The sequence below is a fragment of the Mesoplodon densirostris genome, chromosome 14 (assembly GCF_025265405.1).
Source record: "Mesoplodon densirostris isolate mMesDen1 chromosome 14, mMesDen1 primary haplotype, whole genome shotgun sequence".
Taxonomy (NCBI): Eukaryota; Metazoa; Chordata; class Mammalia; order Artiodactyla; family Ziphiidae; genus Mesoplodon; species Mesoplodon densirostris.
In genome coordinates, this window is record NC_082674.1 from 39,884,812 (window position 1) to 39,911,151 (window position 26,340).

Sequence of the window (26,340 nt, forward strand, 5' to 3'; positions counted from 1 at the left end):
TGAAGTGGCCTTTAATTGTAATGTTTTATATTATTTACAAGCATAGTAAATTAAATCCCTTTAAACATTTCAAATGCATTGATACATTTAATTTATTCCACTTCCTTTAAAAAGCTACAATTCCCTGACTAACAAATAAAACTTAAGTCTTATAAATAAGACCTTAAGGGCTTCCCTGGTGGCGCAGTGGTTGAGAGTCTGCCTGCCAATGCAGGGGACACGGGTTCAAGCCCTGGTCTGGGAAGATCCCACATGCTGCGGAGCAACTGGGCCCGTGAGCCACAACTACTGAGCCTGCGCGTCTGGAGCTTGTGCTCCGCAACAAGAGAGGCTGCGATAATGAGAGGCCCGTGCACCGCGATGAAGAGTGGCCCCCGCTCGCCGCAACTGGAGAAAGCCCTTGCGCAAAAACAAAGACCCAACACAGCAAAAATAAATTAATTAATTAATAAACTCCTACCCCCAACATCTTCTTAAAAAAAAAAAAAAAGTTCTTTGAAAAATAAGACCTTAAGCCTTATAAATCTAATAATAAATTAAACGTAAATATGATGAATCTTATGTTCTTTTGACTATTCTAATATTGTTTACAAACTTAGTAAAATTTCAACCTAAAATCACATCTAAATTCATTTTGCATTAGACCTATAGAATTAATCTGGGAGATAGCTTAAAGCCCCCAATCTTCTTAAACATGACTAATACTTAAAATACCAAAATTTACAGATTATTTCTAATATTTTATTTGATATATTTCATATCTATACATATAAATCTCTATTTTCGAGCCAGTAAGGAAATATGTCATCCTAAACAATTTTGGCCTCCCTTCCCTGCAAATTTTGACAAGTTGTTCACAGACTGGAGATATTGGTGAGGTCTGAGGGCTGGAGCTGCAGGCTCCAGGGGAATTTTTGTCATGGCCTTAATTGCCAGTCTGAGCCTGTTTATTTAGTTCTGCCTACAGAATTTAAAGAAGGGTGCGGTCAAGTTACTATTACCTAATGCTCCAATCTACCTGGGAAAGTCTATTACATTTTGTATTCCTTTGGCTCTTTAGATATGTAAATATCTTTCTAGCCAGTCTAAGGACCTTTGGACTTCATGGAATTCTTCTCCTGCGTTTCCTATCTCATGGAGCCACACCTTATACAGATATTAAAATCTGTTTGAATTCTGGCTCTACCTCAAGCCTTGATCTGACTGCCTGGTTACAATTTCTAAGGTCATTCTTGACCACCTTCATGAAAAGAAAACAAACAGCCCAAGTACAGTATTATAAAGACATAAGCAGGAAAGAGAGGAGCCTAGAGACTGTAGGGAACAGTATGGGATCTAAAATTTTTATTTCATTTTTGGCAAACATGATAACTAAATATAACGTGTGACCCTGGATTGGATTCTGGTTAGGGGTGGGATGTGGGGGAGAAAGGATAGGAGGGAGGAGAGATTGGCACCAAGAATATTATCAGGATACTTGGCAAATTTTTTTTTTTTTTTTTTTTTTTTTTTTTTTTTTTTTTTTTTTTTGCGGTACGAGGGCCTCTCACTGTTGTGGCCTCTCCCGTTGCGGAGCACAGGCTCTGGACGCGCAGGCTCAGTCCATGGCTCACGGGCCCAGCCGCTCCGCGGCATGTGGGATCTTCCCGGACCGGGGCACGAACCTGCGTCCCCTGCATCGGCAGGCGGACTCTCAACCACTGCGCCACCAGGGAAGCCCCTTGGCAAAATTTTAATACACACTGTTTATTAAATAATAGTGAAACAGGAGGGAAGCGGGCAGGGCACAACCTTTAAAAGAATGATATAGCCATTGAGGACACAACAAAAAGTGGTTAGAAACGATTAGGACCAAGATGGCGGAAGACTCGACTTCCAGTAGACCTTGAGTCTCATTATACACTCATTGTAATATATTAGCATATGCTAAATGACACACCCACAGGCGTCATGATAGCTCTGAAGCTAACCTTAAAAGGCTAAAAAGTGGGCAGTGCCCCAATTCCTGGAAATCTCTGCCCCTTCCCTGAAATAGTTGGAATAATCCTCCCACTCATTAGCCTATGAAATTATCCAACCAATAAAAACTAACCAGCCCATATTTTGGCGCCTGTCACCTTCTGAGATGGCCCACACTCTGTGGAGTGTGTTCCTCCCAAAGCCATTCTTGCCTGAGACAGATTGCATTCTGTCTCTGGAGTGTGTATCTCTCTAAATAAAGACCAGGTGTGTGATCTCAAATAAAAGACAGTGGTGTCAAGTCCCAGTCTGAGTTGTGCGGTTCCAATAGTATTGTATCAATGTTACTGTGCTTATTTAAGGGAATGTCCTTGTTCTTAGGAAATACACCCTGAAGCATTTGGAGGTAAGAGAGCATTATGTCTGTAATTGTCAAATAATTCAGGAAAATAAATGCGTACAATAGAGAATAATGAAGCCAATGTGGCAAAATGTTTATAGTTGCTTAATTTTTGCAATTTGTAGAACTGACCTGGGGATGAGTTAATTTTTATTTGATTCTCCATTATTATCTTAAAGATAACTATCTTTAGAGTAAGAAGGCAGAAATATTTGGATGAAGCATTAATAATTCTGTTACTTGGACAATAATATCAGCTAGATTATCTAGAGATTTTCAACTTTTTAAAAAACCATAACCCATGATATCAGGACTCAGCACTTATATATGCAGTGCTTTGTAGTGGAGATATAAAATAGGGTTTATTGGGGGAAAACTTACACAGAGAGAAGGAGAAGAATGCTTATGACCCCCAGGCCCTCATCTATCCACTGAAAGGTGGAATTGCTGGACTAGGCTGAAGTCACTGGATTTTGAGCAGAAGTAATATTTACCTCATGATATCGCTTGCCCTCGCTTTGCTTTTTACCCCTCCTAACAGACTGGAATGAAGATGTAGTGGCTATGATCCGGCTTCAACCAGGTGGATAAGGACAATATCAAGGAGAGAGAGGAACAACCAGATAGAAGGGACCTGGGTGCCTGCATGGCTGTGTGGAACAGAGCTGCCTACTTACTGCTCTGGACAGCCTACAAGCTCAGACTTAACATGAAAGTGAAACAAACCTTTTTTCTCTAAGCCTTCACTATTTGGTCTTTGTTTAAGCATCCAAATCAATATTCTAAATGATATGATACATGTACACATTACTGAAAGAAAAGGTTCACAAAACAATATCTATTCTTACAACGAGAAGCCCTCTGATATTTTCTAGTCTATATCATTTTTTAAAAAATGTTGATCCCAGTCTATTAAATTGATTTCATTATCCATTAATGGGTGGCAACTTGCAGTATAAAAACCATGAAGATGACCCACATGAAATTGCTGGTTTTAAAGTTCAGAAATGCTCAAATATTGGCAATTTCATACAATTGAATCAAATAGCTATCTATGAATCAAATAGTTAATGCTTGCCTTGTTCATGTTTGTAGTCTCAAATGGACAATAACAACAAACTAGTAAATGTGTATACATAAGTGATTCTGCAGTTCGCAGGCACAGACTTGTATGTGTTGTGCATGTGTACATACATACACACACACACATACACACACACACACACACACAGGGAAGGAGGGCCCTTGGTATGAGTGTTCATTATCCTGGTCCCTAAATTTACACGAATGCTTTGTGAAGCAAAAGTGATCAAAACATGAAAATATTCACTAATAAAGTGAGCATTTATAAAATTAGACTCTACTCCAAACATTATTCCTTTTTTACTGGTAATGTCTAACTACATACACTTTTTTGGTCAGTTTCTCATGCATTATTAGATATACACTTGACAATACAATCCAAATACAATGGAAATTAATTGCAAAGTAAAGCTGCAAGTTTTACAGAAATACAGAACTTCATTAAATGAAAGTGAAAAAGAACTACTTGAACCACATGCAAAGCCATTGTCAGAGTTAGAGCAAGTATCAGTTGAGAAAATCCACAAAGGCGACAACAGAATGAGCTTTTTGAAATATAAGAGAAGTCTTTGGAATACTACTAAGGAATAAAAAGAAATGAGCTGCAGATACATGCAACAACATAAATGGACATGAAAGGAGCCTGACATGAAAAAACTATATACTGTATGAACCCATTTATTTGCAGTTCTATAATAGGGAAAGGTAACCTATGGTGATAGAAATCAGATCAGTGATTGCCTGGGGAGGGAGTGGAAAGGTGTATGAAGGAGCTTTCTGAGGTGAAGGAAATGTTCTGTCTTGATATGAATTCCTACAACTAATTGAATGGTACACTTAAGATTTGGGCATATTGGGCTTCCCTGTTGCAGTGGTTAAGAATCCGCCTGCCAATGCAGGGGACACAGGTTCGAGCCCTGGTCCGGGAAGATCCCACATGCCACAGAACAACTAAGCACATGCACCACAACTACTGAGCCTGAGCTCTAGAGCCTGCGAGCCACAACTACTGAGCCCACGTGCCACAACTACTGAAGTCTGCATGCCTAGAGCCCGTGCTCCACAACAAGAGAAGCCACCGCAGTGAGAAGCCCGCACACCGCAACGAAGAGTAGCCCCCACTAGCTGCAAATAGAGAAAGCCCGCGCACAGCAACGAAGACCCAATGCAGCCAAAAATAAATAAATTAAAAAGAAAAGATTTGAGCATTTCACTATACATAAATTATATCTCCATTAAAAATTTATTTATTTATTTATTATAAACTGAGAGAAGTATTTGGGAAAAATTGATAAAGCCTCAAATATCTTTGCAAAAGATAACCCTTTTTTAGGTCATACCACAAAAGTCAAATAAGAATTGGTCTAAGTTATATTATATAATCAAATAATTTTGTCAGAAAAAGTATACGCCCTCCCAAATATGAAACATTTGGTTCATTATTTGCTCTAAGAATTAAAATAGCTGTAATTATAAACCACATTTTGTGAAATATACACTAAAATACTCATATTTTTGTTTCTGTTTTTAAAGATAAATTCGCCATCAAATTTTGGTTCTCATTTTTAGTGGACTCACTTTAAGATTTGTTTATTTAACAAATATTTATTGAAAGCTTATCATGTGCCTGGCATGGTTCTAAGTGCTTAAAATATATCAGTGAACAAGGATCCCTGCCCCTATGGAGTGTATGTTCTCACAGGGAAACAAGCAACACACAAGAAGTACATAAAATAAGAAAACAGAGAAGAATGAGGTGGAACAGCGAAGGAGCTGAGGCCCTGAGATGGGAGGGTGCTTGGCATATTCAAGAGACAGCAAGGAGGGCAGTGTGGCTGGAGCAGAGAGAGCTGCAAGGGTGGAACAGGAGAGAAGTGTGAGGGGGACCAGGGGCTGTAACATAGGAGGGTTTGTCGTGTTTCCCTGGTATGGGTTCCTAGTACTTCTTATCCAGTTATTCTTAGTAGGGGTTCTGTGTATTTGTGGGGGGGGGAGGGGGAGTATAAATTCCTTTTACTCCACTCTAGACTAGAAGTATTTACCTGGCTGTCCTGCAGTCACCTCAAAGCACTATGTCCAAAACAGGACTCTCCAACCACTCAGAGCCACCTCTCCTCCTGAATTTTCTCTCTCTTTCAGGAGCATAAACTTCTACCTAACTAATCAAGCTAGAAACCCGAGTCATCTGTTTCTTCTTTCTCTTTTACGCTCCTAAGTCCTACCAATTCTACTCCCACAGGCTCCTGAATTCACTTTGCCTTCTTCTTTCCATCTCCACTGCCCCAGCCACCATCATCTCCTGCCTGGCTACCTGCAACAACCTTCTTCCAGCCCTCCTCTTCCAGACTGTCCCCTCTTGGCTGTCAGACTGACCTCTCTCAAACCTAAGTTTGATTTCATAACTCCCCTGCTTAAAACCTTTGGTGGCTCCCCACTGGCCACAGGATAAAGGCCTCCTCATTTATGAGGGCTGCTCATCGGCCTGTCTCCATCAGACTCCCACCCTCATTCCTGGTGTCATCTCCATCACCCTAAGCTCTGGCCATCCCAGACACCTCACCATCACCAGGACACACCTTTCATTTGCATGCCTTTGTAGATGCCATTTCTAAATCTTGAAGTGCTTTCCCTCACGCCTGTGATCACTCGTGCATCCTTCAAGATCACATGAAGGGAACTCCACCATGACTCCCTCTCCCTGACCTTCCCAGTCAGTTAGGCTCCTCTCCCTCTGTGCCCCCAACAAACTCACACACACTCTGGCCTTGACCTTGTAACTGTGAGTGTAACCTTATTTCCCCCCATAGGCCCTCATCTGCTAGCTCAGGCCTCCAACCTTCTGCTACCTCCCTTCATGTTCCTACCACACCACACCCATAATTCTGGTTCTCCCCAGGAAAGTCAAGTCCAGCCAATGTCAATAAGGTCTGAGGATTGTTTTATTCCACTTTTCCTACTATTATGTGTACAACCTTCCCATGAGTACGACCATGGATGTGTGGGGTGGCAGAACTGAGTCTTAACTAATTCCCAAGTCCTGAGTTCTAGATGCTATCCCTCACCCCAGGCAGGTGTAGCTCCATATTTTTTTAAACATCTTTATTGGGGTATAATTGCTTTACAATGGTGTGTTAGTTTCTGCTTTATAACAAAGTGAATCAGCTATACATACACATATATCCCCATATCTCTTCCCTCATGTGTCTCCCTCCCACCCTCCTTATCCCACCCCTCTAGGTGGTCACAAAGCACCAAGCTGATCTCCCTGTGCTATGTGGCTGCTTCCCACTCGTAGCTCCATATTTATGTATACATTTTTGCATATTTAAAGTTCAAAAAAACCTCAAACTATACATACTGCATAGGTATGTATAAATACATACTTACGTATCCTAGAGCTATTTTACAGCTTATTCATGGACATACCCACATATATAAAATAAAAGTTTTATCCTTTGAAGGCTGTTTATACATGACAAGATTTCTGCCAACAGGTATTTATAGACTTTGATATCACTGCTTACATAGGTAACTGTGTATTTATTGCTATATGTGTATACCATAAATAATTTTAGGATCTCAGTTGCTACTACTAATCAGGGACCAATATACCTAGACTCATAAGTACAATTTTAGAGTTTCAGTAACAACTGATAATCTAAAAATCGCCAATCACATTACCTCTAGTCACCTAGTCTCCAAAGGAAAGTCACTTCTCAAGCACATGGTGTGTCTGTCTCCCTATGGACACAGAGAGTGTCATTGTTTCCACAGACTCCTGTCCCCTGTCCAGCTCCTCTCTGAATGGGTGACAGCCGTGCATCAGTGGGGAGACCTCTAGCTCATTTTTCCTGGGGTTCTGGGAGATAAGGGGCTGTGCTGAGTGCTGGGCCAGTTCCCTTCAGGCATCAGTGTCCAGGAGAGGAGTGGGGAGGGGCCCAGCAGCCTGAGGCACCTCCTCCCACCTCCATTTCTGCTGTTTTCAGAGAGTTTCCTGGACTCCTTTTGTGATCTGGGGGTCCTGCAAAGGCTGCAGCAGATGGCTAATTACCATAATGCGCAGAGCTTTTGAGGGTCCTGGGTGCAAACCCAGGCGTGACCAAGCCAAGAGCAGCTGCATCTACTGTAGCATGTGGAGCCAACATTAAGCTCTACCCACACACCCATTCTGACCTTTCCAGTGGGAAGCCGATGGCACAGCTCGGAACAGATGGCCAAGAGAAACACGAGGGAAAAGCCCTCCCGGCAGCTGTAGTGTCACTTTTCCAGTCTCCTAGCCTAACAGCTCTGAACTGACATGAAGCTTATTATCCCCATTGTGTCTTTCTCTCATGGTGTTTATTCTCAGGGCAAGCACAAACCCTGATGGTTCCATCCTTAGCAGTCCTAGCTATTGGGAAATGTGGTTTCTAAACCAAATGATGCTTGCAACGGTTTAGGTCCCTGCCTGGTTTCTACCCTTGGCAAGCATCTTTCCCCACAGGTAAGACTCAGGACCTTCTACCAGCTGATTTAGCCCTCCCTGGTCACTAGAACCAATCCTAAACTTGGAGGGATGTAAGAAACTCTTGCCCAAACTCAGGATTTATCATCAAATCATACTAGCTACTCATCTGGTGTTGACCTTGAATGTTTAGAGCTGTAAAAGAAATATAATATTGTAGCAGAGTAAAACAAACTTTTTAAAATCAGGATTCTTCTTCAAGACAGAACAAAATTTTTGCTTAGGAAAACCACTTGACATGAGTATGGGGGGGGTGTTTGGGTAAAGCGACAAAGGAGGCCCATATGCTATATGTCTAAAGATTTAAGGTTATAAATCAAGTTAACAAACTGTTAAATAAAATGTGTTCTGCTCTCCTAACTTGACAAATAGTCCTTCTTAACGAGCTGGAAGGCCAGGTTTGAATTTTGACTTTATGGACTCTTCAGAGTTCTGAAACCGAATGTGGTAGCCTAGGGAGAGGCTGGGCTCCAGCCCCCGCTGCTGGTTCCTGAGCCACGCCCACTCCTGGCTTTTCTTCCTAACCCTATTCCATCCCACACGGAGGGAGCCTCTGGCACACAAGTGAGAACACCCCAGCCTTCACAGCCAAGCTCTGAACACACTCCTGCCTACAGCTGACATAGAGACCATACGGCCATAAAGCCTAAAATATTTACTATCTCATCTAGAAGGTAGGAAGGAGGGCAAAGTCTGGGTATATATGAAACCCTTGGCCAACTGTGTGCCTCAGACTATAGGTCAGGGCACAGGCTCGTCAAACACAGTGCCCAGAGCTGGGGCCCCTCTTATCTGGACTTAAGAGCAGTACTGCTTCTGGAAGTCCTCTTGTGGTGAAAAGTATCTCATCCTCTGAGAGCATGAAAAATTAATGGCACTTTGGGCGTCAGAGAGCAGAGAAGGGAAGGCATAGAGCACTGGTGCCTTCTCCAAAGCACTGGAGAACTTTTAAAAACAGGGATGATCCTTTTTTACCGTAAGTTTCGTGCACTGCTGCAGTATAACCCCCTTGCCACCCCAAATCTTCACTAAAGGTCTGCTATCCACACAGTGGCCTTGTTTGATTCAGTGGTGAGTGGTAGTAGGGGTGCAGGGGTGACGGGAATCAAGGAGAGGGGATGAATCCAAGTCTGGATCTATATAGTCATAGAGGCAGCATGCACAGGGAGGCAAAATGATCCCCAAACAATTAATTCTGCAGAAGCAGGAGATGAGAACTAAAACTGACTAGGAACTTGCCCTTGGGACCTTTGCAGAAAATTTGAGGAAGACACTGAACTTTAAACAAATTGAGGAATAAGTCAATCTTCTGTAGCTCTAAAAAGCAGGGTGACCCTAGTATACATTTTTATAGCTTGATATTAAAAAGTTTGTCTTTCTAAAATATATAATATATACTTGACATATTAAAAAATACAAATCTTTTAAATAATATGTTGTCTTTGGTGACCCATCTAATATTCTGATCCTCTCTATCCAGGAAGTTCCCTTGCTCTTTCCAGACTAGGTCCTGCTACCAGATGGTGTTTATATCTGTATGAGAGTCCTGATTTTACTTTTTTCTAAAACTTATCTCTAACACTTGGGAAACTCACTTCTGAATGGGAGTGAAGGTTGTTCTAACAGGGAAACTATATTATTGCACACAGAGTCTGTAGTTCAAATCCAAACAGCCTGTGTTCAACTCTTACCCACATCCTCAGCCTCATCATCCTTGAGTATCCTTCTCATTACTGTAGGCTCCTCCTTTACTTCTGGTCTTATAGACTTCCCTTTCTTGTTTTCAGAGTTGGCTACACAGTTGACTAGTATTTCTCATGTTTGGATTGGAGAAGAGGGACATCTGGCATTAGCTCAGCCCACCATTTTTCATTAGACCTCTATTCAATTATATTTTTTAAATACTTAAAGAAAAAAATGTATGGAAAAAGCAACATGCATAAAGCAATAGCACTATTTATAGCAGTGCAACTTGGAAAGCACTCAAATGTCTAATAATGGGGTAATAGATAACTTGTGAAATTTACTCACGGGTATACTTTGCAGTCATTCCAAGTGGTAATTATAAAAGCCATTTAGTAACATGGGGAAGTGGTTTAGTGGGAAAAAAAAGACCCAAATTATTTATATGTGATAATTACAATTATATAAAAGAAAGGTACACAAAAAAGACTAGAAGGAAATACCCCAAAACAATAATTTTAGGGTTATGGGATTTTGAGTGACTTTTTTCTCAATTTTCCATTTAAAAAATTTATTATACTAATTTAATTAAGTTAACAATTAAAATTCAATTGATTTAGTTTTAAAAATTGTTAAAAGTAAAGGTCTATAAGGAGAATCAAATTTAAACTGGAGATATTAAGCAAACTTAGAAAAACAGGCTTCACTAATTAAAATTGCACCCCTATACATGTTTCTGTATAATTTTTAATCGTTAATGAGTTTTAGTGAAAACATTGATGAATTTGCTTCCATTAAAGTAGAGAAAGTAAAATGATAATAAATTCTGGTTTTGGTATAAGTAAAATACTTAAAATTAAAATAATGGAGTTTTAATACATCTACTTTTTTTTTTTTTTTTTTTGCGGTACACGGGCCTCTCACTGTTGTGGCCTCTCCTGTTGCGGAGCACAGGCTCCGGACGCGCAGGCTCAGCGGCCATGGCTCACGGGCCCAGCCTCTCCGTGGCATGTGGGATCCTCCCGGACCGGGGCACGAACCCGTGTGCCCTGCATCGGCAGGCGGACTATCAACCACTGCGCCACCAGGGAAGCCGTAATACACCTACTTTTTAATTTTCCAATATTTTTCCAGCTCTTTTAGTGCTCTGGGGAAAAAAGTTAGCCCCTAAAATAAATACATAAGAACTACTATAGAGATTCACAATTTTCCTTCTGCCTCAGGTAATGTGAGTTGGCTCAGCACTGTTGGATTCTGTCTTTTCAAACACTTTTATGTTTTGCTCATCAGAGATTTTTTGCATTAATTTTGATTTTTAAAAATATTACATTCAAATATTATTTATTTTGATTACTGAATTTTAGGAGCACCCTTAAATGTGCACTAGAAGCGAGTACCTTATTTTTCTCACTCTAGTTCTAGCCCTGAATCACAAAAGTCCAGGATCTGCTCTGGTAAAAATGAACCCTTCAGAGTTGAGTTGAGGACTTAAGTAGGAAAAAGTATGTTCAATCAGACTGGCAGTGAGGAGGGAAGAGAGTCTGGATACACATCAATAAAATTTTCTCTGTCACATGTTTACTAGCATTCCTTGTAAGAGTTCATTAGCAAAAAGAGTCCAAAAGTTAAAAAAAAATGTTTAAAAACTACTGATTCCATCCATCTCAACTCCCTCATTTATAGGTAAGAAAGTCAGACACACGGGTCACGTAGGAAATTAAAGGGACAGCTGGAACTAGAACCCAGGTATCCTAATTGAGATGAGCAAAACCTATGAAAAATAATATTCCTTCACAGTAGTAACTAAAACTAACAGTATCTCAGTTATCCTTCCCTCATCCCCTGCCCCACCCTCACCACTGAAGTAAAAGACAATTCTGCAAACACTTTTAGTATCAGAGCTGTAACTCAGAAGCCAATGCCCAATTCAGAGAACACATAACACCTGGAAATCTTTTGAATCTAAGTAAAGGTATTAAAAAATGCTACTTTCTCGGGCCTCCCTGGTGGCGCAGTGGTTGGGAGTCCGCCTGCCGATGCAGGGGATACGGGTTCGTGCCCCGGTCTGGGAGGATCCCATGTGCCGCGGAGCGGCTGGGCCCGTGAGCCATGGCCGCTGGGCCTGCGCGTCCGGAGCCTGTGCTCCGCAGCGGGAGAGGCCACAACAGTGAGAGGCCCGCATACCGCAAAAAGAAAAAAAAAAAAAAAATGCTACTTTCTCTTTAACCCTAGCAAGGGGAAGCACAGTAAAATGAAGTACAGCAGCCCCTTTATCCACGGTTTTGCTTTCCTTGGTTTCAGTTACCCATGATCAACTTCGGTCTGAAAATATTAAATGGAAAATTCCAGAAGTAAATAATTTTTAAGTTTTAAATTGCATGCCGTGATGAAGTCTCCCACTGTCCTGCTTGTCCTGACTGGGATCCCCACCCATCAACACCACGTGCTCTGGACATCGAATCATCAGCATCATCATGGCTCCATGATCCAGGATCACCCAAGGCAGATGATCCCCCTTCTGACATATCATCAGATCAGTAGTAGCCTAATGGTACGACACAATGCCTACCTCATTCACCTTACTTCATCTCATCACATAGGCATTTTATCATCTCACATCATCACAAGAAAAAGGGTGAGTAGCATACAATAAGACGTTTTGAGAGAGAGAGAGATACCACATTCACATAACTTTCATTACAGTATTTTATTATAATTGTCCTATTTTATTATTAGTTATTGTTGTTAATCTCTTACTGGGCCTCATTTGTAAATTAAACTTTACTATATATATATATAGTAAATACTATATATATATATAGTAAAGTCTCTCTCAAAACGTCTTTTCATATATATATGAAAAAACATAGAACATATAGGGTTCGGTCCTATCTGTGGTTCCAGACATCCACTGGGGGTCTTAAAACATATCCCTTGTGGCTAAGGGGCAGTACCTTAGTGATTTCAGCAGACACTGCTTCTGGAATCAATTTACCCCAATCCCAATTATAGCTCTTTGAGTATCAAAGTTTCCCCATCTTGATTCATGGACTTCAGGACCTCTCCTTAGCCCCGCCCAATGACTGGAATGGAACCAATAAGTGTATCATATACTCTACCTTGGATTATAGATTCAAGTGTGGTCACATGACCCAATCAGAGCCAATGAGAAAAAAATAAGGCTTTTGCTGGGACTTTTGAGAAACAAAATCTGGCTCTCTCAGATGGGATTTGAATCTGAGAGAATGTGTGATCTGGAGTTTCTTCAGCCCTCAAATGACTATAAAAAGAGTATGCTGTGGAAACTGAAGCCAACCTGGAGGAGAGCCAACTCAAGGAATAGAGTAAGGGAGAAACCAAGTCTTGGTGACACACTGAGCCCCTGCACTGAGCCACCCCCAGTGCCAGCATTACAGTAGAATTCTTCAGTCACATTAACCAAAGCTTCCCCTTTTTGCTTAAGTTACTTTGGGTTGGATCTTCTGTCATTTGTAATCCAAAGAGCTCTAACTCATATGATTGGCAAGATTTAAAGTTTCTTACATAAAATATGATTGATCCAGTTGTATATCTCTTTGAACTTTGTTCTATGTTTACTTTCTCTTGTTTTGTAAATGTTCAAAATTAAAGAATAGTTGATATTCATGCTGTTATTTTCATTACAAGTTCACAGTTTTAATAGAAAAATACATGATTAAATCATGTGCTAGATTATCAACTATTTGCATATTTAGCTATTTGCATCCAAGGGAAAGTCTAATCCATTGACCTATTATAAGCCAGAAAATACCTTCATTCCAAAAACAAATGGAATCGCATCCTGAAGAGAATGTGTTTAATTGAAAAGTAGCTAGAGAAACAAAAATGGATTTAAAAAATCAAGTAATCTTAAAGAAGGCAGTAAAAAGGAAGGAAATTTAAAAGGTGAGGCAAATAGCACAAAATAAAACGGTAGACATAATTCCAAGAAATAAGTTATTATAAGTGAAGTAAACAGTCTAATTTAGTTCAAGTTAGTCTAGTAAAGTCAGAGGACAGAGATTATCAGACAATAAAAGTAAACCGACTCTATGCTTATTACAAGACACAAACCTAAATCATAGAGACACTAAAAGATTGAAAATGAAAGCTCAGAAAAACTGAAACAAGACAAATATTTAGCTATATGCAGCTACACTGGTATCAGCCTAAAAAGTTTGTTACCTATAAAAAGGATGTTACAACTAGGAGGTGTCAAGCAGGGCTTCACATGGTGAATAGTGGACATTCCATGATTCAGGGTGTGGTTCTTACTTTTCTAATCACTCATTCAGTTCATTCAACTTATTAAAAAATAATAATTCAAAAAGCTGACTATGTGGTAAGCTGTCAAAGTCAAACGTGGTCCTTGCTTTCAAATATGCAATCTGGTAGGTGGCACAGATAAATAACTACACCAACAATTAAAGTACAATGTGGTCAGTGCTGTGATAGAGGGATGTAAACAGAGCCTTGAGAACACACTGACAGGGAGGGAGGCGTGTATGACTGGAGTTTTGAAGGGTATTCCATTCATTCACCTATTGGATAAATTTCCCTGATAATCCAGGCTGGCCTCCTGCTATTGATTCCTGACACTTAGCTCCAGTACTCCTGTGACACTGATGGGGGAGGAAAAATTTTATTACAGACATAACTCATTTTATTGTGCTTTGCTTTACTGTGTTTCACAGATATCACGTTTTCTTACAAATTGAAGGTTTGTGGTGACCCCGCTTTGTCAGATGATGATTAGCATTTCTTAGCAATAAAGTATTTTTTAATTAAAGTATGTACATTGCTTTTTTTAGACATAATGCTATTGCATACTTAATAAACTATGGTATAGTGTAAACATAACTTTTATTTATTTATTTATTTTTTGCAGTGCGTGGGCCTCTCACTGTTGTGGCCTCTCCCGTTGTGGAGCACAGGCTCCGGACGCGCAGGCCCAGCGGCCATGGCTCACGGGCCCAGCCACTCCACAGCATGTGGGATCTTCCCGCACCGGGGCACGAACCCGTGTCCCCTGCATCGGCAGGTGGACTCTCAACCACTGCGCCACCAGGGAAGCCCAACATAACTTTTATATGTACTGGGTAACCAAAAAATTCATGTGAGTCACTTTTTGTGATATTTGCTTTATAGCAGTTGTCTGGAATCAAACCTGCAAAATATCTCCAAGGTACGCCTGCAGAGGGAAGTGAGGTGAGCCTAGGACCTAGAACCATCACTTTCATTGAATTGGGGCAGCACGAGGAAATCCAGTTGGATGGGTGGCAAGTCATAGACCAGGTTCAGGCCAGCCTCAGGGAAGTCCAGCAAGAGATAAAGGATAGGAGGAGAAGGAGCAGGGGAGTAAGGAATACTTGGAAATCCAGGAAAATGGCTAGAAAGCTCATAGTTCATGTAAGTGGTGGGAAGGGGAGGGTTAGAGAGAGTTTAGAGGCAGAACTGGCAACATCAAGGCTTGGATTCATTTTTAGAAGGCCTGAGATCCTGGGTAGGCCAGGTATCAATGGCAAGGAAACTGGTTGCTCCTACATATTCAATATCCAGTCACTAAGGTAGGGCACTGAACAAAGCAGGACAGGTGATAGGGAAGGGTTGAGGGTCACCTGAGGGTCCAACTAGAGTTTCTTTAATTTCTCCAAACTGAGGCCAGGTTGGTCCTGCAGGGCCTGCAAAGAGGAACCACCTGGCCCAATTATGGGGAGAAGGGAGAATCTGAGCTGAGTAACCAGGCAGGCTCTGACACCACCATGAGCACTTCATCCCTCCAAGTTCCATGGTTCCCAATCCAAGTTCCTCTTCTGAACTGCAACTACTCTTGGAAGGGGTAACCCATTAAACCACTCTGTGTGAATGAGTTTATCAGATGTCTTTCTGCCTGCTGGAAAGAACCTAATAATTTGAGAGCACTGGGTGCCTGGGAAAAAGTGAACATAAAGGATGGGTGGGGAAGGAAAGACAATGAAAGGGAAAAATCACAGGCCCCAGAGACAAATTTATTGACTTCCGTTTTGCTGATGACCAGCTCTGCCTGTGGTGTCTTGGCACCATTCAGGAGTTCAAAGACAAGGTCCACCCAGCTGAGAGCTGGTTATAGCTGTCCTGTATATATAATGCCATGTAATGACTGGTTGGGGTTAATCAAATATAATGCCCAACCCAGACCTATTAAATTTCACCACAAAAGAGGCTTTAATCAGTCTTTTATCAGCTTGGTGCTCTGGCCTAAGAAGACTGCTTTTGTTTGCCATATAAGAGACAATGGGAGAGCCAGGATCAGCCTGCTCTCTGGAGTACAACAGCGAATTGTCCACAAACAACAGATCATTCAAGGCCATGGGAGAGGAAAGGCAGGAGAGGCTGCATGAATCTACAAAAGTGTTCACTGTTAATGGTCACGGCCTCGAGTGTTTAAATTCAGGCCACATTCCCACTGGAGCTTCCAAAATATAGGGAGGATGGGAACAAAAAGACTCCAGTGTGCTTCATGTAAGTCTATCTGGCCTTGGCCCTCTACAGGACATTCTTGCTTGCTGCTTGCTGAAAAGGGAAAGGAAAACTGACATTTGGTTTTCTCACTAAGCAAAGCCCAGATGTCCTGGTGGTTAGATGTGCTTCACAGGCTAGGGATTAAAGTGCTGAGTGTAGTTCTATGCCAAACTGCACCTGTCTCACTGCCCAAGCACCTCTTGGACTATGGAAGGGATGGGAGGAGAAGGGAGATAAAAGGCAGTGAAGAGGGGAGAGAAAAGAGGGGACCTTCCCTGACCCAAAAGAGAGGATGACATTTAAGCCACCCAATCAAATCTGTTTCACAAATATTTGAATACTTCTAGGAGGCAGGCTGAGACACACCCGGGTACAGAAACAAGGACACAAATTAAAAATCTACCTTTTCTGCTTGGAATTGGAGGATGTTAGAGTTGGAAGGGTCCCAGTTCATCTTTCTTTATATCGTTTTGGTCTTCAAAAGATGCCTTGGGTTAAAAAAAAAAATCCATGCTGAGAAACACAGCCCCACGCATTGGAGTAACCTCAAACTCTGGGGCTGCTGTAGGAATGTGTCATGTGTCACTGGGGGGAGAAAGGTTGAGAATTATTGATCTAGTCTGCTGCAGAAATGGAAGTTCCAAGAAATAAACTGGATTTTCCAAGGCCACTTAGCTATTTAGTAACAGAGAGGGGATTAAAATCCATATCTTCCAATGCCCAAAGCAGAACCCAATCCGTTGTACCACAGAGTCTCTCCACTCAGGCTTCCTGGAAGATGCAAATCCTGAAGACCTTAAGCAAATTATTGAGTATCTTGGGTCTAGTATCCTCACTTATATGTGGCCCATTAGCTACCAAAACTTTGTGCCATAACTTCTGGTCATCAGAGTTTAGACTTTGTCTGTGAACCAAGATTTTCCCTTCTGCTCTAGATGGAACTTTGTTTGGAACTGCAAATCTATAAAGAAATAGGAAGAAGAACAGAAGGAATTAGACTAACAGCAAAGAAAAAAGAGTAAACCGTTGCTCATAGCACCAAACCTGTGGCCCCTCAGCTCCAGATTAGTTTGAAGGCAGGGGAGGCAGCTGCCTAACTTGGTCTTGATTTGAACTACATTCAGATATGTTTGGGGGTTGATAAATGATAGGAGGAATTCCCGTGACCAGGTGGGCGAGAGATCTGGCAGTGATTCTATTTATGGAAGGTTTACTGGATATATGCGTCTGAAGATGAAATGAACAGCACCCAGTCTAGACAGCCTTTAGGGAGTGGGATGAAAGAGAGATGAGAAAGGGACCAGGGGAAAATGAAAGTTGTTCTGTGAATTGTGAGGGGTGCCAGGGGTCAGAAGTCTTTGGCCATTTTCATTTGTCATCCAGTGTGGCTGACCTGTGCTTTGTGCTTTGAAATCATTCAGCTTCCCTAAAGACATTTTGAGCTGTAATTGCAGATTTCCGTTTTAGGTTCTTGCCCTCTCCCATTCTGCTCTAGACCAATTCAAAATCCTTCCTCAGGCACTGTGCAAAATGCCTTTGCAGAGTCGATGAAGGATCATGGTGAGGCCCGTGTGAATTTATCAATTTTTTTCTGCCTGTAATGGGAGTGGTTGTGGCAAAGTTGTTATTAGCTAAATTAGAACAACAATTTGGGCTGGTGGGGCTTGGTGACATACCCCCTTTGATAATAACTTCTTTATTAATTATATTAATTATGACTTTGCCTTGCACTGCAGTAATGGGACTGGAAGCTTTCTACTTTCTTTCAGATTTCAAAAGTAATACTGCTTCAGTTTCTTTACTTATGTTCCTGGCAATTAAGTGCTATCCCAAAACATAAACACAATTTCCTCTTTTGAAATCATTATGCAAGGAGTGTCATGTGAAAGCTGCTGTTACTTAAAATACGATCTTGTAAAATAAAGGGGAGCTCTCCTATTTATCAGTCTAGCAAGGAGCTGTTATTAAAAATCTTAATAGAAAAAACTATGCTGTCCATTCTGTTTTCCTTTTTTTTTTTTTCCCTCTTTACAAAAAGAAAATGGCCTTTGGGATACTTTTAACTAAAAAGGAAGAAAAACCAAACAAATAAACAAATATTTTTATTGTTTTGACTATGGTTGTTGAAATATGGCCTATAGGAAAAGTAGAAATAAAAAGAATTATCACACGCACTTCTCCTCACATGATGAGCTGTGAGCTGTCAGGGTTAACCCTGCAGCCACAGCTCTAAGCTGTCTCCTCTTTACCTCAACCAGCCATGATGGTTCTTCTCTACAGGAAAGATTGACCTTGGAGTCAGACTGACCTGGTTTAAATCTATTAGGTTGAACCACAGGAAATTGCTGTTTATATACACCAAAGATGGCCAAATAATGGCAATTTCATGGGGGTTGACTTAATATCATCTTCTCATTGGTCAAGCTTCGGATTACTGTGAGGACTACAGATGACGTATTTTAAATGTTTTACTTATTCCATGGCACTCGGTATGCTCATGATACATGTGACTAATACGAATTGCAAGAAGCAGCAGGGACATTTCATTTCAAGTCAGTTCAACAAGCCCTATTTGAGACCCTCTTTTTCATCCCAGGCACTGCTTTTGTGCTGGGAATACACAGATTCATAGCTGCCAGGTGGCATGATGCATGCAGGAATTTAGCAGTATACCCATGATAGAGGGTAGCATGGTGGTTGGGGTATGAACTTTTGTGGGGATGGGGAGATGAGGGCAGCCTTTCCTCAGGTGTGATGCCTCATCAAGGTGCTGCAGAACAGACAGCTTGGTGGGGAATGTTCCAGGCTGGGTGCTCAGAGAAACTCAGGCTGGAGAGAGAGAGAGAGAGAGAGAGAGAGAGAGAGAGAGAGAGAGAGATATGCTATAAAATGAGGTTGGAGAGATGGGCACGGCCCACAGGGTAGAGTTAGGTTTTGTGAGGCCTGTAAATTTTACAACCTGGGGGGACCCTCTTTACAAAACAGCCATGTAAACACACCTCTGGGGACTCCTAGGTCCTGAAGCTGGGAAGCCTTGACATTTCAGCTTTATTATCTTCCTCAAACATCTGCCCCTGGCAGGGCCGCAATGTGAGGAGCCTTGTTAAAGAGCAGGGGGCAGACAATGCTACTGAAGGATCTTAAGCAGGAAAGTGATATTATCAGATTTGACTTTGAGAAAAAGCACCCCAAGGGCTGTCTGGAAGATGGATCAGAGGAGCTTGTGTTAGACAGCTGAAAAACCAATTAAAAAGCTATTTTAATAATCCAGAGGGCCAAGAGTCTGAACATGGCAGAATTCATGAAGAAGGAATTAACTCAGCATCACCCAGCAAAAGTCATTGGGGGATAGTCACCCCAGGAGGCCTGGTCCTCCTGTCCCTGAACCCATCCTGAACAGGTAACAGATGCTTTTAAAATCAGATTCTCCACCTGGGAAGGTCTTGAATTGGTCACATGACCAGAGGCCTGTCATTCTACACACAAGTGGTCAGCCATGGCACTGTCATGCCCACTGAGGCCTGGTTATTCCTCGCTCCTGCCCTGCCCTGTCACGTGGCTAGGTTCTGCTTCAGTTTTCACTTCAATATTTCAGTTCTCTGTTGGGTTCAGAGTCTGACTCTGAATGCTAGACTGCTTGGCCAGGGCTCCGTCACCTGCTAAATCTCTGCCATGCTCTTTCTGTCCCTCCAAACCTGAAACAGGCCCATGTACTCCACCCACTGCATTCTCCTAGGAAAACCCCTGTTCCTCTTGTTCATCCTTTGAAATGCTGTGAATGGGTCTGCTCCGCAGTGATCCTTCTCTGGCTACCTCCCACTGTTCCCCCTAGATTCAATGACTCACTCACCTCATCTATATCTTGCATGTTCCTTTATTATTATATGTATTATGCTCTATAATATTTATTTGTATATCTCTGAGGTTGGGAAACATGTCTGATACTGTCATTTCCCCAGTAGCTCACACAGTCCTTAGTAGATAGTAGACACTTAATAAGTGTTGGGTCAACCGATTTGAACTGAACTCACTGAATTCACTGAATCCCCTTTTTAAATAATACTACACAATAATAACCCGGCCAGGGTCTAGCTGTGCCTCCTTCTAAGGACCACAGTACCCCAGCCTACTTGGATTTGCATATCTCATACGATCTGTGCCTCTTGCTTCAAGGCCTCCATTTAATGGGTTGAACTGCTCTTCACCCAGAATCAAGCCTGAATTCATCACACACCCTTCCCAATTTCACATCTTTCCTGGGTGACCTCCTACAGCTGGGCCTGATTTCTTCTGGCCAGTCCTTGCTCAGTCCTCACTTCTTCCCAGCCCATCTCTGAGGTGAACATGCTTTGTGATCTCTCTGGTTGTGCTGTCTGGACAAGGCGGGGGGTACTTAGTCCAAAAGCAGCCAATTCATGGGCTAGACCATACCTGTAAGGTAGCCCAGTGGGAAAAGCTTTAACCAAAGGGACTGTCTTGGTCAGTTTGGGCTGCTATAATAAAGTACCATAGACTAACTGGCTTATAAACAATAGAAGTTTATTTCTCACAGTGCTGGAGGCTGGAAGTCTGAGATCAGGGTGTGAGCATGGTGGAGCTCTGGTTAACAGTGGTCGTTTTCTTACTGTGTCCTCACATGGTGGGAAGGGCAAGGGAGCACTCTGAGGTCTCTTTTATAAGGGCACTAATCCCATTCATGAGAGCTCTACCCTCATGACCTAATTACTTCCCAAAGGCCCTACTTCTTAATACCATCACATTGCGGTTTAGGATTTCAACATATGAATTTGAGGGGAACACAAACATTCAGTCTATAGCAGCGATTTTATGAGCCAATCAGACTGACAGATCATGTAGTGGAAAAAATCACTTTGAGGAGCCTCCCTCAGCAGGAGAGCTGTGGATGGGGTGGTTTCTCCTAGAAGGGGACTGACTGTTGGTTGGGCAGTCATCATGAATGAGCTCTTGAGTACACTGCTCCAATCTCTATCTGCCTAAGTTTTTCTACTCTCAGTATTGTCCACTCTTGACTAGAGTCACCTGAAACCCAGACCCTTTGTAGTGTTCCTTCTATAAGAGCTCCTCATCTAACTTTCAAGAACTGTGAAGGGGTCTAAGATTTTACCAAACTTACAGGCTAACAAATTATCTTGACACAATTTCACTGATGCTAGCAGAAGGCAAGAGACTTTTGGGTCAGAGACAAAGGACTTTATCACTCACAGCACAGCAAGTAGAATGACCATTAGCATATTTACGTCAGTTCCTCTTGCTCCCTAGTCCCATGGCAACAATGTGGATGGGGACCAGATGGATGCTTGTGTAAGCTGTGGGTTGTGTTACAGTAGAGGAACTCTGAGCTTAGGGAACCTAAATCTTTTATAATGGGCAGTAAACACGCCTGCTCTTTGTTCTGGAGAAAGACATTATGACACTGGACAGTAAGCATATCTGGCCTTTTCTCTAGATGGAGGCATTCTCTCTATCTTCCATGGCTATTTGTTATACAAACACATTCTTGAAAAGATATTTTGAATGAAGGGTAGTAAGTACCTCACTTACAAGATGTTCAGAAATGTGAGATACTTGCGGGGAGTTGTCTTGAAACACTAACTAGCAGCTCCCATCCATCCACATTCTGGTGCTGGCATGTTTATTCCTCAGGTGACGGGAACTTTACTTTTCCAACCCTAATCCCTCGCCTAAGCTCTAATCACAAATTTCCTGCTCCAAGCGAACATCCCATTCAGATAACTTCAATAATTAAATTTAAAATGTTTATATACATCTTCCTTTCCTAACCTTCCAGTTTTATTACCACCATTCTCCTTGTCTCACTAGTTCCAACCTTAGGAGTCATTTTTAAATTCCATCTTCCTCTTTGTCACTGATCACCAATCAATCACAAAGTTCTATCAGCTCTCCTTTGAAATATCTCATTCTCACCCTCTTCTCTTCCTGGCCATTTATACTGTCATTAACGTAATTCAGAATTTTATTTCATCCCTAGAATGCTCAAGAAATGTCCTCACTAGTTTTCTAGATTCTTATTCTCCTCGTCGACACCTCTTAATCCCCTTAAGGCACAGTTTTGATCATATTGTACTCTTACTTTTAAAGTTTCAGCAGTTTCCCATGGCCTGTTCAATAGAACAGTCTAAGCTTCATCTCCCACTCAAGGCCCACCCACCCTGACCTGGGCCTTATCTCCTGCCACTCTGTTCCAGCTGTGCAGGCATTGCCTCGTTTCTCTACCTGCCAAACCCGTCCATGCCTGGTCTACTTCCCTACCCTTCCCCGTTCCTCAGAGTTCTGAATCCTGTACCTTTGCAAAACCACTTCATCCTTCAGCACCTAGAAGTTCTTCTTTTACTGGTCCAGTCTACACTAATTTCCTTTGTCCAATTATACTTACTTTAATATTTAGCCTCACTCTGTCCCATGTGGCTACTTAATTGTCTTATGTACCCACCTAAGTTTTAAGTTCCTGGAGGATGAGTACTATCATTTGTATACCTTTTATACCACTCAGTGTCTACTTAGCACTGACTTGGCCAAACTGTAGAAACCCAACTCTCCCACTTGCTAGCCATGTGACTGGAAAGGTAACATCTATGCCTCAGTTTCCTCATTTAAAAAATGAGATATAGGGAATTCCCTGGTGGTCCAGTGGTTAGGACTCCATGCTCTCACTGCTGAGGGCCCAGGTTAGATCCTTGGTCAGGGGAATAAAATCCCACAAGCCACATGGCGTGGCCAAAAAATAAATAAATAAAATAATAATAATAAAATTAAAAAAATAAAATGAAATAAAAACTGAGATATAAATAGTATCTATATCACAGGGTTGTTGGGGTAATTAGATTAGATAATATGAGAAAACCTTAGCAGATTATCTGGTATATAGGAAGAGCTCAATCAATATTGACTATTATTATTAATCTTATAGTGATGAATGAATAAATACAAAAATGAATGAATAAATACATGAATACATGAAATACACAGTCCTCTTTTTTTGGGGGGCTCCAGTCTTATGAAGATAACCTTGAAAAATATTTATAATCCCAAACCAGTGAGGCATGGGAGAAGTTGGATGGAAGATGAGAAGTAGCATCTTCCAAAGGCCTGACAATCCTTGAAAAGATGGATTGTTCAGAGATAAGAGAGAACCCGATAATAGAGAAGAACCAATAAAGGAACAGTCCAGATAGTGTTTGCTTGTCTCCTTTCTGTTTCCATGTTTCTCTCTGCCTCTCGGGTAAGTCTAAGGCTCTTGAAACATAGGTGGGGGCACTGGAGAAGCAACAGTATGGCAACTGGTCAAAGAGATGGAGCCTGTTCCCTGGCTGGGGGTTAGCAAAATTTTCCAGAGAGGACACATCATGTCTTTCTGCCAGGGCATCTCTGCCTCCTTAGATCTGCCTACAGGCAAGCTTGATATGAGCTAGTTCTATGGAAAGTTGTCACTGGCTGTCAGAACCATAATGCTGCTTGAGAAGAAGCATTAACTATCTGGAGCAGAAGGCAAAGGAATTCTCTCTTAAAAAGTAGAGCAGCCTCAATCCTCTTCCATTAACAAATTACTATGATTGTCTTTTCAATGCCTTTCTATATGTCACGTACTGTGCTACCCAACAAATAGTCCTCAAAATAATCTGGTAAAGTAAGTATTACAATATCTACTTTAAAGAAAAGAAACTTAGGAGCACCAAGATTAAGTAAGCATCTTTGGTCATACAGCTAATAAGTGACGGAGCAAGGATTTAAACCCAGGCATTCCTGCCTCCAAAAGTCTGGGAGCATTTTCCCTCAATACCAGCATATAAAAGAATCCAAACAAGCCAGGCCTTGGATTCCTACTCACATGTGCTTTCAGCCACACTTCACTAATTTCCTTTTACCATTTAACAGCTATTAACACAACTATGCAAGTGAGACTATCAAATACTTTTTTGAGGGTGGGTTTTCACAGCCAAGAAGGGGAAGGGGAGATACTGAGCCCTTCAGTAGGGGTGAGGGAAGAAAACTAGCCATGGGCAGCTGAAGGCAAATGAAAACAAATTTGTTAGCTGAGGACTAGCTCTCTGCGTAGCAACTAAAGTGTTTTTTACATCTCCTGCCAGATAGAACTTCTGTTACAGTGCTTCTTGTCACCAGTAGGAAAATATGGGCTCCTCCTAGAGCTCTTAATTCTGAATCTATTACTACACTTAAAAAATAATGTTAATAGAGATAATAAAATGGAATCCTAACCACAGTTACTTTGCCGTCTGCATGAAAATATTGGCTCTGGAAAAGGGACAGCCTGGTAGGAAACCAAAGACATAGAAATATGTTTTGAGAATCATATTCTTGGCCTGAAACAGATCTCACAGTAAGGAAGTTTGGCTGAGGCCAAGGTTCCTGAGGTCAGGAAGGGGGAGAAGCTGAGTAGCTTGTTTTTCTGCAGTCTCAGTGGAACAGGGCAGTCAAGGAGGGTGTATTTTGGTTTCTACTATCTCTTCCAAGGGAAAAAGCAGCCCAGGTTTGTGTCTCCTCCACAGAAGCTGGGGTCATTTGCCTTAACAAGGGCAGACCACAGACCCTCCATGAAATTGTGGAGACTTTTCTTGTTGGCCCCATTCCAGTTCCCCTTCCAAAGGGCCTCTCTCTCCTGGGTATCCCAAATCCCACTATTCCTGACAACCCAAGCCACCAGCTTGGTTAATGCAGCTTCTGTATACAGTAAGATGATCTGGGTTAATGGGAGGTCTAATAAATTTGATGATTTCACTACTTCTTATTCCCATTGTCTTCATTCCTATTTGACTGAATGAAATAGTTAATCATGCAATTATTTTAAAATTATGTTTTAAAACTAACTTGATCAATTAAGTGGGTCTGATTAATATAGATATTATTTCTGCTTTATATTTTGATAAATGCTATTGTGTCCCCCAAAAGATGTTAAAGTCTTAACTCCTGATAATTATGAATATGACCGTATTTGGAAATAGGGTTGTTGCAGATATAATTAAGTCAATATGAGATCATACTAGATTAGAGTGGGCCCTAGAACCAACGACTAGTGTCCTTAAAAGTAGGTTGTAAAGAGACATAGACACATACAGAGGGAAGGCAGTCATGTGAAGATGGAGGCAGAGACTGGAGTGATGCAGCTGTAAGCTAAGGAGTGTCAAGGATTGCAGACAACCAAGGATTGCAGAAGCTCGGGAGAGGCAAGGAAGCATTTTTCCCTTGGAGCCTTCAGAGGGAGCATGGCCTTGCTGATACCTTGATTTTGGACTTCTAGCCTCCGTAATTGCAAGAGAATAAATTTCTGTTTTTTAAAGCCACCCAGTTCATTGCTATAGCGGTCTTAGGAAACTAATACAAGTTTTTTTGTTCACATTAATTTTTTTCTTACCTATTGTACCCCAGCACTTATCAAACTACTTCGCAGTATAATGGGAGCTCAATTAACACATGTTGAAGGAACAAGTGAATTGAGTGTGTATGTGTACAATCTGTGTATGTAGAAGCATATTGATACACTTTCTGACCTACTTCACTCGTTTTCTATTGCAATGAGTCCAAAAGTCTATAAATCCACACATGTGGACTGAATAAATAATGCCTATCATGTAAATGTACTTCTTATTTTAACTTAAGAGCCACACAAATAAACAAAACTAACAACTGGCAAGAATTCCTACCAAAAAAGTCAAAGTGAAGTTACATTTGTTAATAAGAAAGTAGGAAAACATGAAAACAGATGGATTCGGCTTGAATTAAGAAATCTTCATTTTTTTCCCCCAAATGCCATTCTTGGTAGCCTTCCTCTCCTTGTTGCTGAAATCAACTCATAATCCTACTCTGCACAGGGCTTGTACTGCACCAGCCCCTAGGCCAGTGTTTTTTAAAGTGTAGTCCATGGATCACCTGCATTAGAACTACCTTATAAAGCTAGAATAATTAAACAGTGTGGTATCAGTGCATGAAGAGACCGATATACAGTTGACCCTTGAACAACATGTCTATTAGGGGTGCTGACCCTCCATGCAGTTGAAAATCTCCATATAGCTTATAGCTGGCCCTCCATATACACAGTTCCTTCATATCCACAGTTCCTCCCTGTTCATGCTTCCACATCCGAGGATTCAAATTAAACCGGTGCATAAGTAGACCTGCACAGCTCAAACCCATGTTA